Source organism: Cydia splendana, chromosome 14 (assembly GCF_910591565.1).
Source record: "Cydia splendana chromosome 14, ilCydSple1.2, whole genome shotgun sequence".
Lineage (NCBI taxonomy): Eukaryota > Metazoa > Arthropoda > Insecta > Lepidoptera > Tortricidae > Cydia > Cydia splendana.
In genome coordinates, this window is record NC_085973.1 from 1,443,524 (window position 1) to 1,460,414 (window position 16,891).

Below are 16,891 nucleotides of genomic sequence, written 5' to 3' on the forward strand. Positions count from 1 at the left end.
TACTATGTATGTATCTGACAATAAATTTAGCAATTTTAGGGCTCTGCTCTTCCTTACATGTTGGAAGTTGAAAACTTAAATGATGTTTTCATTTCTCATGCTCTGAAAGAGGGTCATTGTTGTATCATAAAAGGTGTGCAGAAAATGATACGTTTCTGCACGAAAGCATTTTACGTTCCAAGTATTGAAATTTGGGTTTAAATGAATTTGTTATACAATTTCCATTCTGATATTTATCTCCCCATTCCATAAATAACGATACTTTTGCCTAAATTGCTAATTGAAAGTATCCTCAAGATTTACTATGAAAATGTCTACTTTCTCATGTTTTTTAAAAAACACATGCATTTTACTTACCTCGTATTCGAAATGAAAAATAGTGTTTAACTCGGGTGAAAGGCATCATTTCAACCTCGGACTATTGGCGCTCGAACGCAGTGAGAAACTACCTCGGCAGAAATGAGTGCCTTTCATACCTTGGTTAACAATCAACTATTGTTGAACACAATAAATCGACGATGTTGTAAGTTTGAACCCTTGCTCGTACAGTGAAATAATTTAATTTTGGACCCATTTCGTACCTTTGTCACAGTGACAAATGACAATATAAAAGTAGCTAGCTACTTCATACTGTTGTCACTGTGACAAATGTCCTTAATGCCTAGAAAATCTTTGATTGTACCAATGAATGAAGACAGCGTGATGATACTGGATTAATTTCAACAAGGTCTAGTTTCGCTGATGATGAAGTGGATTAGACGTTTTGCCTGATAATAGATTTCCCTGATCTCATCAAACACCAAGTCACCCTCTGACATGTTGCCATGGTCAACAATTAACACAATTTACGGAAGCAATGCAAAGCAGGTAGTCGACCTTATTCTTCAAATATGACAATAGCTCAGCTCATTCGTCATATAAGACAAACACAAACAAATCGGCCCATTGTGGTGTCTAACGTGGGATCATAATTCTGAATTTAAATGAGATACCAGCTAGATTAACGACTGTTAACACTTTAAATGATCTCATTTAGGTCTTAGTGCTGGATGCTTTAGTCTCTCTATCTTGCGTACGATACGCCTTACGATGTCCAGCAGCAAATTTCCGCTTTCAATTTTCGAACACGAAGTGTAGTGTGTGTGTGTGAAGTGTACCATCGCCTACACTGTTAACTGATAATATGCGCAAACGCCAAACAAAAGAAATAATGTATCGGGATTCGGGATGACAGATGCTACGAAAAGTCACGTGACTATCTCCATACATTGTTTAACTTTCGAATGACGTTTTTTATCGGTTGTCATCTAGGCTAGACCCGCTAGTGCCCGTTTCTGTTTATTTCAGTGTAAAATCCAAACAATTGATCTCCTAACTCCTAACCCAAATGAAAAGGCCTTATTGAAATTAATATGATTTCTTGATGATGAAGGTATGTCCTTGAATATATATTTTGTTAATGATATCTCGTGCATGAATTTAAACAGCATCCCGACATTTCAAGCTTTTACCGGCATTCGGGATGTATTTTAAATTCATGCATAATCCTTTCAAATTGTTTTATTCCAAGAAACTGATTAGACGATGATTTCACGCTGCATGTTTTAATTGTAATAAAATTCCGATAAAATAATATAATCGCTCTTAATTTCAGAGATTGAGGAATTGGAATCTGGAATTCCTTTACCGCCGGTTGCGAAACTGCGCATTACCATCGATCACACTTATAACTAACAATTTGAATCTTATTGGAAAGACATAAGGTTCAAGTTTAAGACTTCAGAGTTAGTACAAGCGCAACCACAAATTATAAAAGGTTTTACTTTCTGTCTCATTCTTAACATTTTAAACTCAACCTTGTTGCAATTAAAATAAAGTACAAATCCTAATGAAGAAATTGGAATAATAAGAGGCTGCTGAAAATATAATGTTGCGGTTTCTATCGTAATCTAAACTTTAAATTTGAGAGATAACGATTTAATAAACTAGTTGATAGGCTTTTGATAATGGGCAGTTTCGCACCTGCTCTAGGAAATAGGAATTGTTGGGTTATTCGTATTACATTTGATGATGTAAATATTGAATCCGGATAATAAAGTACTTACCTATATAATGATAATAATTATTTTTTAAATGAAAAGGAAAATGAAAAAAATAAATATCTCGAGCGAGATTCGAGCTCGTGACTTTTTTGGAACACCTCTCAAACAGGTTTATCCGAAAAACAGTAAAATTTCGGAAAACAATAATTCTTCTTATGTTTTGTTAAAGAAAAAAAACCGAGAGCAGTTGTCTATAAAATTTGATCACAGCCATCACAGCTCTCATACACATATAGCTAGCGACCAGAGCGAGGTCATATAAAGATAAACATCCCGTATTGACTCGAATTCAGGACTCATATAGTTACCTAACGCTTAATTTAATGGAATATTTCCAATAACAGCACACCTCACAGCGGACCTTACAGAGGACCCGCTCCTTTTCAACCGACGAAAAAAACGGAGGAGGTTCTCAAGTCGACGCGTATATTTTTTTTTTTTTTTATGTATGACCACGCATAACTTTTCACAGAGATGTTCGATTTTGATAATTATTTTTTTATTCGAAAGGGTATACCCCGAAGTTGGTCCCATATAAATTTGGAAAAAAAAATCCAACCTTAAGGGTAGGAAAATAGGGGATGATTGATTTTTTCACTCACCGATTGTAACGTATGACCACGCACAACTTTTTACAGAGTAGTCGTAATAATAATAAAAATTTGGAAAAAAATCCTACCCTAAGGGTGGGAAAATAGGGGTAATTTATTTATATTACAGAACAAAATAATAGTTAAAGTAGGATTATTAATATAACAGTTAATAGCTAAAGCAAGGTAGGTAGCTATTTTTTTAAAAGTAATCAAAAATTAAGCATGTAAAAATTTGGATAAATTATAGCCACAGAAAATTATAAAATAAAAACTTTTTAACAAAAAAAATAACCGCCGAAAAAAAACTAAAAGGAAATAAAAAAACCGGCACTAACACGAAACGAATCGACCAACAAAAATGCCAGCCTCAAACAAACTTGAGCACCTTAGTGAAGCACCTGCACCGACTCCAAAAATAACAGATTGTAAATATATAAATACGCAGATTTGTGTGATTGATTTCAGAAGTATGTATATACATAGTTCATAGGTATTCACTTGCGTTATTGAAGACAAAATAATTATTTTTTTCTTTTCAGTGCGCTATTGTTTTTGTTGGTCGATTCGTTTCGTGTTAGTGCCGGTTTTTTTATTTCCTTTTAGTTTTTTTTCGGCGGTTATTTTTTTTGTTATTGGAATTCTGTTTAAAATATTTCAACGACAGTTCCACTGTAAACAGTGGGAATAGCCCAGAAATCCGAACAGGTTGGCAAGGCTGACTACGAGTAACAGGTGCAAGGTAAGATTGTAACGAAATCTCTTGTATTTGCATAAAATTCCGGCTTTCGGAAATACCTGAGCGGTTTCAACGAGATAATGTTTGGACTGTGAGTTGATTGATGACTTCCTTCCCATTTTCATTTGCATTGATTACTTTTACTTTTGCTATGTACTTATACTTTTCCACAAAGTGTTGGTAGCCGAACTATACATTGTGCTTTTAACCTCGTAAGGCCCAACGTCCCATTTTTAGGACTGAGAAATGTAGTCCTTCCGGCCCAAGCAACTATATTAATTTATCAATTAGCGGCCCAGAGTCCTAAAATTAGGTCATTCACTTCTGACACGTACCGATCCTAAATCTTTGCGTGTAAAGAAACCTTTATTTCTTAAATATGGCGGAACTGAACGCAGCTATTATGATTACCTGTCAGTTTGACGTTTGACAATCAAATGACAGTCTTTTGGCACGCGGATGTTGGGAAGATGGCGTCCTCGCGAAAACGTTGTAAGTAAATCCGTTTTTTTCACCAGAATCTTAAATTATTTTAACCTAAATTTAATTAAAAATACTTATTTAAGCTTTGTATTATGACGATCACTAAAAATTTTTTTCCGCTATCATTTATTTCGAGCAGGAGATGCGAGTAAATTTCGATGTCCTAAAATTAGGTCGATGGAATGTTATTGCATTAGTACAATATAATTGTTTTGTCATAAATTTGGGACTTCGGGCGTTTATTCCGAGTGTTGCATTGTTACAGGCTTGAGGGATGCAGAATTAGAAAATTATTTAAATCTAAACGAATCCGACTTAGAAATAAGTGATTACGATGATGACATATTTGATGCGGATTTTCAACCCCCGAGACGTGATCAGCCTTCTTACTCCTCAACATCTTCGTCATCTGAAGATGAAAATGAACTAGTTCCTCCAGAGACCCAGATGGTTACTGCTTCGGTTGGAAATAAAAATGTCACGCCTGCAGAATCTCACATTTCACGCCGTTCTCGTGGAAATTCAAGGACTCGAATTTCTTTTTTATGATGTTTAATTGTTTATATAAGTAATGTGAGAAACTTGATCTCATCCTTAATAAAGACTAAAGTGCAATTGTTAAACAAAGTTGAGGCTGATGTGATAATATTTTAGAAGAAAGTGCTTTTTGTTGATGTTTAGAATACATAAGTTTAGATTTTTTGTACAACTGTAATGTACTACCTACATAAATAAAAATAATTATGAAATATGTATGTTCGTTTTTATTTAATGATTCACAGCTATTTCATTGGTTTATTGCAAATGTAATGACTAGATAAAATAACAAATATTCACAAAATATAATCCCAGTGACCTAAAAATAGGACATTTTTTTTTCGAGTAATTTTAAATTAATTTTATTCATAATACTTACATTTACAGTACTTAATAAGACTTCAGCTAAAAATATGCCAATTTCAGATTTTATAGCAAGTAGAAGGTCTGGGCCGCTAGTATAAGTACCTAAAATTAGGCCCTTGGGTAGATATGATAAACGTCCTAAAAATAGCTTGGGCCTTACGAGGCTAAACTGGAGGTCGCGGGTTCGGATCTAGTTACATATTTGCATTGTTTCGTTTCGTTCGATTTTAAAACGTAACAAATTCAGTTCTGTTTCTAATTTAGATCAAAGACTGGCAATTATTTTTGTATTGTAGGCCGATACCCAAAGAGAAAATCAACGTAGTCAGTGTAGTGACGTATCAGGAGCTCAAAACAGTGGCAGAGAGAAGAACGGAACGAATGGCGATTACTCCACCGATAAGAGCCAAGCTCTTAAGAATAGTGATGATGATGAGGCCGATATAGAGGATAGAGTAATCTGAAGTTGCTTGTTAATAAATAAAACCCATGTATGTATGTAATGCGGAATTGCGACAATTTACTATTTAGAATTCCACAGTTAGTTCCATAAATATTTAGTTTTCCCGCTAATGCTTCTCATCCTACATCCTTGTCCAATCAGTGAAAGCTTGCCAATCAAGGAATTCCAACAGGGAATTAACAATTTTAATACCAGTTTATTACGTTTGCAAAAGTACTTAGTGTTTCTTTAATTTCCCTTCACTCGGTGAGATTCTAACTGTATGCCTAGAGTCTATAGTCTATACAAGTGCTTAGAACACAAGATTGTCTAGAGATCTAAGATTAATTATGTATAGCTGTCTTCGCAGCTTCGTACGGGTGGGATTCGATATTAAGTATCTATCAATTTTCATGTCTCCCTGACTCTCCATGACTTATTTTATCTAGTTCATGCTTAATTTCATGAAACTCAATTAAGATTGAGTGTGTGAAACTGTTGAAACTCTAGGTCCATGGGGTCCCAGCGCGCATAAGTTGTTCGCAGAAATCGCGAAGCGTCTGGTTGACGTAACTGGTGACCGAAGAGCTGGCGGCTACCTCGCACAACGTATCAGCATTGCGATACAGCGAGGAAATGCCGCCAGCATCCTTGGTACAATGCCTCAAGGGCCTATTTTAGATTTAAGCTAGTTATTAATTTCGTTTAGTAGTACCACTGTATACAGGGTGGAAAGGCACGACGATCCTTTCCGGAAATGGGAGATAGTTTAGCCTAAGCTCTATATTTTCTCCATAGAAACTATGTTAATATGGGCAACCGTTTCTAAATTATGACCTTTTAAACATCCACGCAAAAAACTACTTTGTTCTAACCCTAACAGGTGACAGGGTCAATGAACTTACTTGTAAACAATCAGTATTCGACAGGAAATTATGCTAATTTGTTGCCATCTAACCATTTTTAGGTCTGCTTACAGCACGGTAAGAATCATTGCAGGATTTTCGCTTTCTTAGTGGTTCCACTTGTTCAATACTTGAATGAAATAGTTATGTTATTCCTTAATATTAATAATACTAACCACAACATTGTTTACAACGACAGTTCAAATGGTGACATTGACAACCACTCAAAAGTACGCAATCGTCTTATAAATATCTCTGGTTTCCTTGACTGATAAAAAGGTTTTAGTTTCTTAACACGTTTCACAAAATTATTTTCGAATAATTGGAAACTATTTAAAATATAAAAAAATTACATGTAGGTTGTGTTAGTTGCACCAAATGAACTTGCAAAAATGAAATACTAAGAATAAATCAAGAATAAATACTTCTTCAATACCAAACTAACAAACCTTCTTGCGTGGTAGGAAATAGACAAGACGTCTGATGTTTGAAATTAAATTTTCATTGAACTATACTTATTGAATGTCATATTCTTCAAATAAAAATGTTAGATGCTCGTGGCTATTTAAATTTGTGGGGCTGTGTAAAAGATATGGTGTACCAAACCAAACGGAATGTGAAACTGCGGACGAAATGAGACAAAGGCTAATTGGTGCTTTCTGCGGAGGATAAATGACGAAGAGCATACACTAAAGTATATTTCAATAGAACTTGCTAACTATGTAAACAAACAACGTAACTTTGTTTTATCACTGTTTCTCTTTGAATTTTCACACCACCTCATCAAATACCATTGAAACCATACACATATACACTATTGAAACGGTCCGTTCCGTAAAATACATAAACATATAACTGTATCTTGGATATTTAATTAAAAGTTTAAAATGGGTTCATAAGTTAGGTTATTAGGACCTGTTGGAATGACGGTTTTGTTTCTTTTAAATTCTACAATTGTCTATGATGGGTAGTGTTGTGACTAAAGTTTGTGATATAAACCCGCTACACACTACCCAACCCACGCTCTGTACCTACCGCCGCGGTTATAAAATACATCAATACATCATTCTTAAGTACTAATTTGGCTTCTGATCGTGATTAAACAAATTAAAAATAAGTTTTTTACTTTTTTATTGACCGAAGCGAAGCGAAGGTCTACGTTTTGACTCGGGCATTTTGCTTTCGTATGTCCGGATGTTCTCCTCTACAGGTCGCAATTCTTAACCGATTCTCATGAAATTTTGTGACCAGATTCTATGACTAAATAAATTTTTTTTGTCAATCCGGTTTTTGGAAATTTTTAAAAATGGCGGAGTCGTGATAGCTCGCGCCTAAACAAATAGTGGTATCGGTACCATACGAGTGTTTTCTTTTTGAGATATGTTTGTAGATTTAATGGCCAAAAATTCAGAACATTTATTTCGCTGGTTTCGGAGGTATTGAGATATTTAATTTTAACTAATTTTAATTTCAGAAGGAGTAGCTAAATTTCGTCAACCCACCTAAGAACTATTTGGCTCAGTTTGTAAACGTGCGCTTTTTCTGTTTGCACAGAGGGTCTGGGTTCGATCCCCGGTAATTATATGCTGTGATATTATAACTTTTTGTATTTTTTTACACATAAATTTCGTATTGTTTTTTTTTTAATTTACTATATTTAAAGCTCTTAGCACCATGTTATTTAAAGCTCTGCTCGCGAGGTCTACAGCTCACAGAGCCACTAGTTTTATTATTCGATATGGTTTGACATTAGTTAAGTAGTAAGTAGGAGTCTTGCCCATCACTAGTAAATTCATCATTCAGAGACAATTTCAATATGGCGGTTTGTTTACATAGTTAGCAAGTTCTATTGAAATAGACTTTATATCGCATGTGCATCGACATACTCGGGTACGGGCTGCGGCGGCGTTGTAATACACGGAGGTACATTTGAACACCGTATGTGAAAAGAAGATAGTATTAAATATTGGAAAAAAGTAATTATCTAAGAAAGTAATAAAATTGTTTGTAATATTTTTGCATGCATTTGATTTATTTGACATTTATGCGTCATTCATACATCATTGCGATACTGTCAACGATCGGAAAAAAGTGTAAAGTCCCGAGCTTTCCCGACGGAGATCCTTAATCTAGCCGTCATGTGCACATGCTATAGGGTTATCACCACAGTTAAAAAGTAGTATTTTTGCAATTTTTATTTTTTACTCAATTAACGATTCTTACCATTACCAATAGTCTCTGTATCACTTAAACGACCTAATACTTCCGGGAAGGATCGTCGTGCCTTTCCACCCTGTACCTATATATTGTATGTAAATAAAGATTTATTTAGTTATTAAGATTTACACGTAACAAGTTACACTGTTAAAAATTATGTAATTTTAAATTAAATTATGTAATTTTACATGCAAAAAAATTACATAATCCTGTAAAATTCCCGAAAAATCTGGGAAATTTACGGAAAAATATGTCATTTTACGTAATTCTCGTAAATTTTTACGAGAATTACGTAAAATGTCATATTTTTCCGTAAATTTCCCAGATTTTTCGGGAATTTTACAGGATTATGTAATTTTTTTGCATGTAAAATTACATAATTTTTAACAGTGTAACAGTCAAACAACTTACCTACTTCCGCATTAACATTAGGGTGGATTTTAATTTAGATTGATTGCTAATCATTGGAATTCCTGAACAGTGCGTTTCTCCAAAAAATTACTGCCTCGCACTGCTAAACCGTGGAATGCATTTCCAGATCGGTACGACCTTCGAATTCGATCAAGAAAAGAGCGTACCAGAGGGCCTACCGCGAACCACGTTCGACGTGTTGCCTCCCTGTCACACTTACGTACGAATTTACAAGGGCGACAGAGAGGTAACACATCGAACGTGGTTCGCGGTAGGCCCTCTGCTCCCATATTAAAGCACGCAGTGCACTTGCAACCCCTCTGGTGTTGCAGATATCCATGGGCGACGGTAATTGCTTATTATCAGGCGATCCGTGTGCTAGTTTGCCTCATATAAAATCAGCGTTTCTGGTTAGTTTTTCTTTTCCATACCACCACCACAAGTATCACATTGCCCTAATTGCCTTTTTATATGCTGAGAAACTCACGCATTGTTGTCTAGTTTGATGTCTATTTATGCAAATCAGCCAAGTTAAACACTATTAATATGCAGCCAGCCTTGACTGAGTAATTTTAACGATAATCTAAGCGTTTGATCATTAGTTTAATTATGAACGAGATCTTTGTCGCCTGATTAATTTCTGACGGGACATGTGAATTTGTCCGGTCATTTATTTACTTAATTAAAATGAGCCCATGATTATGATTATATTTAATTTACACTTGAATGGCTGTTAATAAGTGAAACGGAAATAATACATTGTACTTATATGTTTGAGCGCAAATGATGTGCAGAAATGGTTGAAAATCTAGTGTTTGTGCGTTCGAACGTAGCTCTCTATCTCTATCACTCGTCTATATTAGTGCGACAGAGAGACGTTAGTTTCGTTCGCTACGCTGCAAACGTTTTGCATCTTGGCTAGGCAAAGCCATATACAAAACGGCTGTTTTCGTCTCAGGAATTATTGCAAAATATTTACTACTCGTATAAACAGGTCTCAATCGAAAACGAAAGTCTACTCAAACGACGTATTATATCACTTATTGACCGAAGCGAAGCGAAGGTCTACGTTTTGACTCGGGCATTTTGCTTTCGTATGTCCGGATGTTCTCCTCTACAGGTCGCAATTCTTAACCGATTCTCGTGAAATTTTGTGACCGAATTTTATGACTAAATAAATTTTTTTTGTCAATCCGGTTTTTGGAAATTTTTAAAAATGGCGGAGTCGTGATACCTGGCGCCTAAACAAATAGTCGTATCGATATCATAAGACTTTTTTCTTTTTGAAACATGTTTACAGAGTTAATAGCAAAAAATGCAGAAAAAAATTATCGCTGGTTTAGGCGGTATTTAGATATTTAATTTTAACTAATTTTAATTTGAGAAGGAGTAGCTAAATTTCGTCAACCCATCTAAGAACTATTTGGCTCAGTTTGTAAACGTTCGCTTTTTCTGTTTGCACAGAGGGTCTGGGTTCGATCCCCAGTAATTGTATGCTGGGATATTATAACTTTTTGTATTTTTTTACACATAAATTTCGTATTGTTTTTCTTTAATTTACTATACACCGTGTTTTTATTGAATTCCGTTAACTTCGGGGTATAGTTAAAGTACGTTTATAAGAACTAAATGGCATAGTTAATTTTCAAAAAAAAAATTTTTTTTTGTTTTCTTTTTTGTTTTTTTTTTGTTTAAAAAGTAATTAAATGTAGCATATAGCGTTGTTGTAACACGGGCATTACATTTAACTCAACCAAACAATTGAAATCTGTGACATATCAATGTCATTTCGTACATCAATCGACCGAGATTGTACTTAAGTTTAGTAGCAAATGTATGAACTCATTCTAAACACTAATCAATATGTAAGCCGGCCCTAAGGCAAGTGTACACGCTTGTAGAGGCCTTATAGTAAAAAAATAAATTATGGATTATCTCCGAAATGGACTTAATTAGAACATCGGTGTCTTTGAGAAAGTTACTTGATTTAAGCTCAGGAATGCACCCTTGAAATTAACGGAAATCAAAAAAAACACGGTGTATTTAAAGCTCTTAGCACCATGTTATTTCAAGCTCTGCTCGCGAGGTCTACAGCTCACAGAGCCACTAGTTATATGTACCTATGACTTTTATGAAATTATGACATGCTTTATTGATGAAGTCGATGATTGTTTTACGCGCCATTTCCCAGAGTACACCATTATCTAGAACGATAGACCACAATAACTAGGCTTCCTAGTGAACAGGGAAAATGTGGTCGAGATAAGAGTCGCTCGATATTCCATGTAATAGTTATTATATTTACGTACATATATCGAGCGTTTCCTCGAAAACAAAGTTGCGAGCATAGAGTGTTGGTAAAGTAGAAGTGGCGTACAATATTTGCTGTTATGTTATGAATACTATTGTCCACACTGAATCACTGATCGATGGACTGATCAACATCATATTTAATTACACAAACGGGTCTACCGCGATATAATTTCATTGTTTTTACCTTAAATTCCGACGTTTCAGCTGAGTTGCACTAGCTGTGGTCACGGAAAGACTGACGTCGCAGCAAATGTCAACGGAGATATAAATAAAACACCACTAAACTACCCGAAACTAGTTTAAAAAAATGTTCGGGGTAGACAAAGAAATTGCAGCTACCCGTTAAAGTTTAATGTTTATGTGTGTGTTGTGTACAAAACGCGAGAGTTTAAAGTGATCAACATCATTCTGCAGAGAACTATGAAAATCCTCATGCAATAAATTTCACCGAACGTTTTATGGTGATAGATGGTTTCGTGCAACCGACACTTCATTGATCATGGTACTTTGTTCGTATCGATTTTATTCAAACGTGACTGTACAACTTTTCTTGTTGATAATAAGGCTTAAATTTGTCCAAAAGGCTGGTCGAGGTCACTGGGGACAATAGAGCTGGCAGCTTCCTCGCTCAACGAAGAAGCGTTGCGATTCAGCGAGGAAATGCTGCCAGCATCCTTGGCACTATGCCCCAGGGGCCGTCTTTAGATATAGATTTTTAGGTTGTTTTCTTTTTTAGCTTTAGTTTTAGTTTTGTAGGTAGTTTTAATTTTAGGTTACTTTTTATTGTAAGTTTGGTGTTGTAAGTATATTATATTATTTTAGACGTTATTTGCATGGGTAAGTATATGTCACATTGTTGACACGTCATCAGGCTTACGTATAGTTTCGTTCACTGTGTCAAGTGTCTACCTGTCAACTACTAATATTTTGTGGCGATGCGTCGAAAATGCTTAAACCGATTGCTTAATACTCAACTCTCATGTCAAGTGAAATAAGCTGCTCAAGTGCTCAAATATGATATGACCTATATCTGACACCTTTTGACCTACGTTTGACCTAAGGAGCCTCGCGACAACGCAAGACATGCTAAAACATATACGAGTATTCCTTTTAATAACTTTGGTTATGTCTTACGAAAACCTTCAACCAAAATACCTAACCGAATATGGGTCAGATAGCGAATTTAATAGGGACCAGAAAATTTATTAGTATTAATATTAATCCCGTGGGAGGTTTTGCCTTGAGAAAATGAGATATAAGAAGCTTTGAAGGAATGTCAATTAGAATAAATCTATGGAGTTTAGAGAGTTCATATTCCGGATTTTCGGAAGAATTTTTGTTATCTTTACTTTCGTGTTGTATTTGAAGTTAAGATATCGCTTTTTACTCTTTTACAAAGATATTGTGTTTCTTTTACCGAAGGGTAAAAGAGTAAATACCGATCACTGGTATCCGGAAGCTTGCTTTATTACCCGTGTTAGTTCTTTAATGCTTTTGATATTTAATTTTAAGGCGTGCTTTTCCCGTGCGAGCTAAGCGAACCAGTTTTTTGAATCCATCGGAAATATAAGAAACAATGTTTTAAAATTGTGAAAAAAATATATCTTATACTTAAGGATCTGGCAGATATGTTTTGGATCTCAAAAACATGATTAGATAAACTTTGCTCGATAGAAAAAAAATCCAAAGTTACGCCTTTTTTTAACAATAAATCAATCTCAGAGCTACAATACAAACTTTTTAGACTTGTTTTTTACATAAATGTATAGGTAATAAGATAATCTAGATGATTTGGATCACTTTGTCTCGGTAACATCATTAAAATAATTTCTATGTTTCAATACCTACTAAATCCGCAACCGCCATCACTAGCGAACGCACTTACGCCCTCTTCAGTCGCGCGGCAGCGCTTGTAGAGGACGGACCTGCGTCAGTGTGTTCCGCGCGGTCACGTGATTTTACCATTTACAAACAATGGGAAACAAAGCATATGAAACGTAAGAAAAAGTCACTAAGTGCTATAAAAACACACTTTCTGATAACAGAAGCATCTAATACTTTACGAGGTGCTTGAAAGCGCCTAGCTTTCCTACATCAACAGTTAAAATATTTCAGTATTTTCACTAGGTCAGCAACCAATCTCAATATAGGTAAATAATATTATATTCCTAGATAATATAATTGTGAGTATGTAAGTATGATATATTTACAGTATTTCACCTTTACTGATCCGATCTGCAAAATGATTATATTCCTTCGTGCTCTTTGACTCCTTTGAAAATCAGAAATTATTTATTTGGATTGATACAGTATGGGGATGTTACAATATATGTATAGTGTTACGCTTTTAGTATGAGGGTGCCGAAGGCGCCCGGCTTTGGATCGCATGCAACGCGCCACGCCCGTCAAGCGTGCAAATTTATCATCATAATCATAAATTTAAATAAATTTAAAATGTCAAATTGAAATAATTGAAAAAATTACCCTATGCCTATGCATATCGCAATACAATGCAGTTCCACCAAACGTCCTACAAAGTCAACTTTCTTGATAAGCGGAGCTGCTACCAACAATGTGGGTTAGGTTAGGTTAGAACTGCGACCCTCACAGGAACAGACTGCTACCAGAAAAGTGGGTTAGGTTAGGTTAGAAATGCGACCCTCACAGAAACGGACTGCTACCAGAAAAGTGGGTTAGGTTAGGTTAGAACTGTGACCCTCACATAACCAGACTGCTACCGAGCTACAGCTACAGGAATGAAGTGCTCGCACGCGGATCTGTTTGTCCGAGCAAAAGTACAACTTTGTTTCTTTTTCCCTTTGGAAAACAAGCTACTACGCAATTACAACAGCACAAACAACAGCAACAACAACACGTCAACAACAGCACCAACAGCAAACAACACGCGTACCGCGGGGCCCTCGGGCCCCGCGCACAGGGCAAAATCTAGTTAATATTATTAAAGAGGAGGATATTTCCAATACAACATTATATACTTGCAGGACTGTATCTCCATTATTTATACTTTTTATTCAACGCTGAACACAGTCCTCCACGCCTCATTTTCGGCGTGAAAAAGCGATTACGTAACATTAAATATAATTTTAAAGGTATTAAATATTCATTCAAATAAAAAAAATAATATGGTGTATTTAAAACATGTCAACAAATGTACTACTTGTAGAAATGTATCTTAAAGTTATTTAGGCAATTGTTAATTAACAAAATTTTCTCAAACTTCCTTCTTTATTGAAAACGAATAAAAATTTATAAATAACTATCGTAAAATTTTGTCGCTCTTCTCATATAAATGCTTAATAAGATCACATTATAAAAAATTTTATACGTTTTAAGACGCTATTTTGGGTTTTACACATTATTACGCGATCAAGATCATAAAAAAAAACATTTAGTAAACTTTACTAAATCAGATTATTTGTGAAGGGTGCGGAATACGGGGTGTGATTACAGGGAGTTCAAAATAAGGCGGGTATAAGACAATTTTTTTTAATATTTTGTGTTATTCAGTCAGTTACGTGGTCTTTCACTATCGGCCTTATCTGAGAATTCAAAGTCGCTCAACGAGCTATGGAGAGGGCTATGCTCGGAGTTTCTCTGCGTCATCAAATCAGAAATGAGGAGATCCGTAGACGAACTAAAGTCACCGACATAAACTGTGTGCATATTTATTTGCGTTATTTGACATCTGTCACTCACAACAGCAATACAACGTAAAATGTCTCGCACATCGAAATCACAAAGGAAAACAATTGCACTACGAACGTTTACGTTCTACGTCTTTTTTTTTAATTTTAGGGCTAGCCGGACACCACCTTTATGAATCGGTAGTCGTCTAAGTAAATCGATATGAATTTATCATTTTTCTTTTAATAAAAATAAGGAAAAGGTGGATAATCAACTGTAAATATGGATATATTTATCGTCACCTAACAGACAACAAATTTGACACAGAAATAACATAAATAAACTTTAAAATAGATCCCCAGTTAGTTTAGATTTTGACGATGGGTGCGACCTACTCGGTCGGTGTATTAAATGCCTTGCGCGAAAACCATATAATTCTAGCTTTATTTAAATCGCAAATAAAAATTAATTATACGTCACAATTCGATACCTCAGTTTACGTGCCATCCAATCGTAATCGCTTGCTGTGACTATCGATTTGGGTTAGTTACATCTCTATACAGGATGTCCAGTAATGGACAACCTTCTAACCATCGACAGGGCAGCTTAGGCTGGTCCAGAAAATGCACTTATAGGTCTAGTAAAAGTTTCGTGGTTTTCGAGATAATCGGACTTTTGTCTTTTTTACTAGTTAGCACCATACTTCACTTTAAACACCATCTAGGCCATATCTTTATTTGTAGAAATGTAAATAGCATGTGTGATACCATTTTAGAATCAGTATTAGATAAACTATTTTTAAGAAAGTTGGCCACTCTGTTCTCCATACATTTTTTTTTACCACAAGCGACCAGACTTCTTGAAAATGTTATATATATATATGGGCAGGCCACATTGCGCGCAGAGAAGATGGCCGATGGTGTCGAAAAGTGCTCGAGTGGAGACCACGGACTAGCAAGCGCAGCGTAGGACGTCCACCCACAAAATGGACAGACGACTTTGTTAAGGCCGTCGGAAGACGCTGGATGCGGGTCGCTTCCGATCGCTTCCGATCGGAATGGAGGTCCAAGGGGAAGGCCTATGTTCAGCAGTGGACGTCTTATGGCTGAGATGATGATGATGAGTCAGATACAACTTAATTAAAAAAAAAATTATATAATGTACTTAATAAAATGTAGGTACCATCGGTGCGCGAGTTTGACTCGCACTTGATTGAATTATTTTCTTGAAAACATTGTTTCGTTAAAATTGTGTGATCATTAAAGTAGGTATAAAGTCGATAGGTATTGTAAACAATAATTTATTAAGTTAGGCAACAAAAGTATTGGAAATTGTGATAATGAGACCCACCAAAAACATTTTCATGTAAAATGTTGCCAAGACGAAACCATAAGGCTTGCACTGACAAAAAGTTATCAGAAATTTACTTTGAAACTGTTTTTTTTTTGTTTTTAGACCTTATAAATAAGTACTACTGATCAGTAACAACGTTTTAATTTCACGGCAGCGTTATTGAGTTAAAGGAATCTGTAAAGTAAAATTATTGATTAAGGTTAATAACCTTTATAAAGAGAACCCTTAATTGACCGTCTCCTTTAAAATTGTTACTTTCCTTTAGGTACTTTAACTCGAACACGCTGCCATGAAATTAAAACGTTCTTTACTGATCAATAATAAGTACACATGTCTATATAAAAATAATAATTCTACATGAAATGATCAGAAATACGTAGTGCAAAAAATACATACGTACATATACAATAAAAACTCTAAAACGTGCCCATTTCCCGGTCTAGTTAAAATACTGCCATCATAAGATCATTATACTGTGACCCGTCTGCTATGTTTACCGTGCGCGGCGCGCGCTCACGATCTCGGCGAGCGGGTCGCGGGACGCGCGGGCGGGGCTTCACGGTTTGCCGCGCACCTCACCCCCTCAGATTCGTTGATGAGTCGAATCATATCGCCTTAAGCCTAGCCGCCTCTAATCGCATCTATGTTAACATACTGCGGTCAAGCTAAATGGCGTAGCATTGTCACCTATGGTTACAGCTTATACGTGACTATTAGGTATGTTACGATGTCAATATAAGGAAATAATTACCGAGCTCCTCGGTAAAGTACCTAATACCTATACTTTA

The 16,891-nt window shown here is 35.6% G+C and overlaps 1 long non-coding RNA gene across 1 annotated transcript; it reads left to right on the forward strand.

Annotated features, from left to right (window-relative positions):
• Window positions 1–3,763: 3,763 nt before the first annotated feature.
• LOC134796842 (uncharacterized) lies at window positions 3,764–4,667 on the forward strand. Its single transcript, XR_010145010.1, has 2 exons — window positions 3,764–3,923; window positions 4,180–4,667. It is a non-coding gene; the product is annotated as an uncharacterized LOC134796842 (long non-coding RNA).
• Window positions 4,668–16,891: the final 12,224 nt, after the last annotated feature.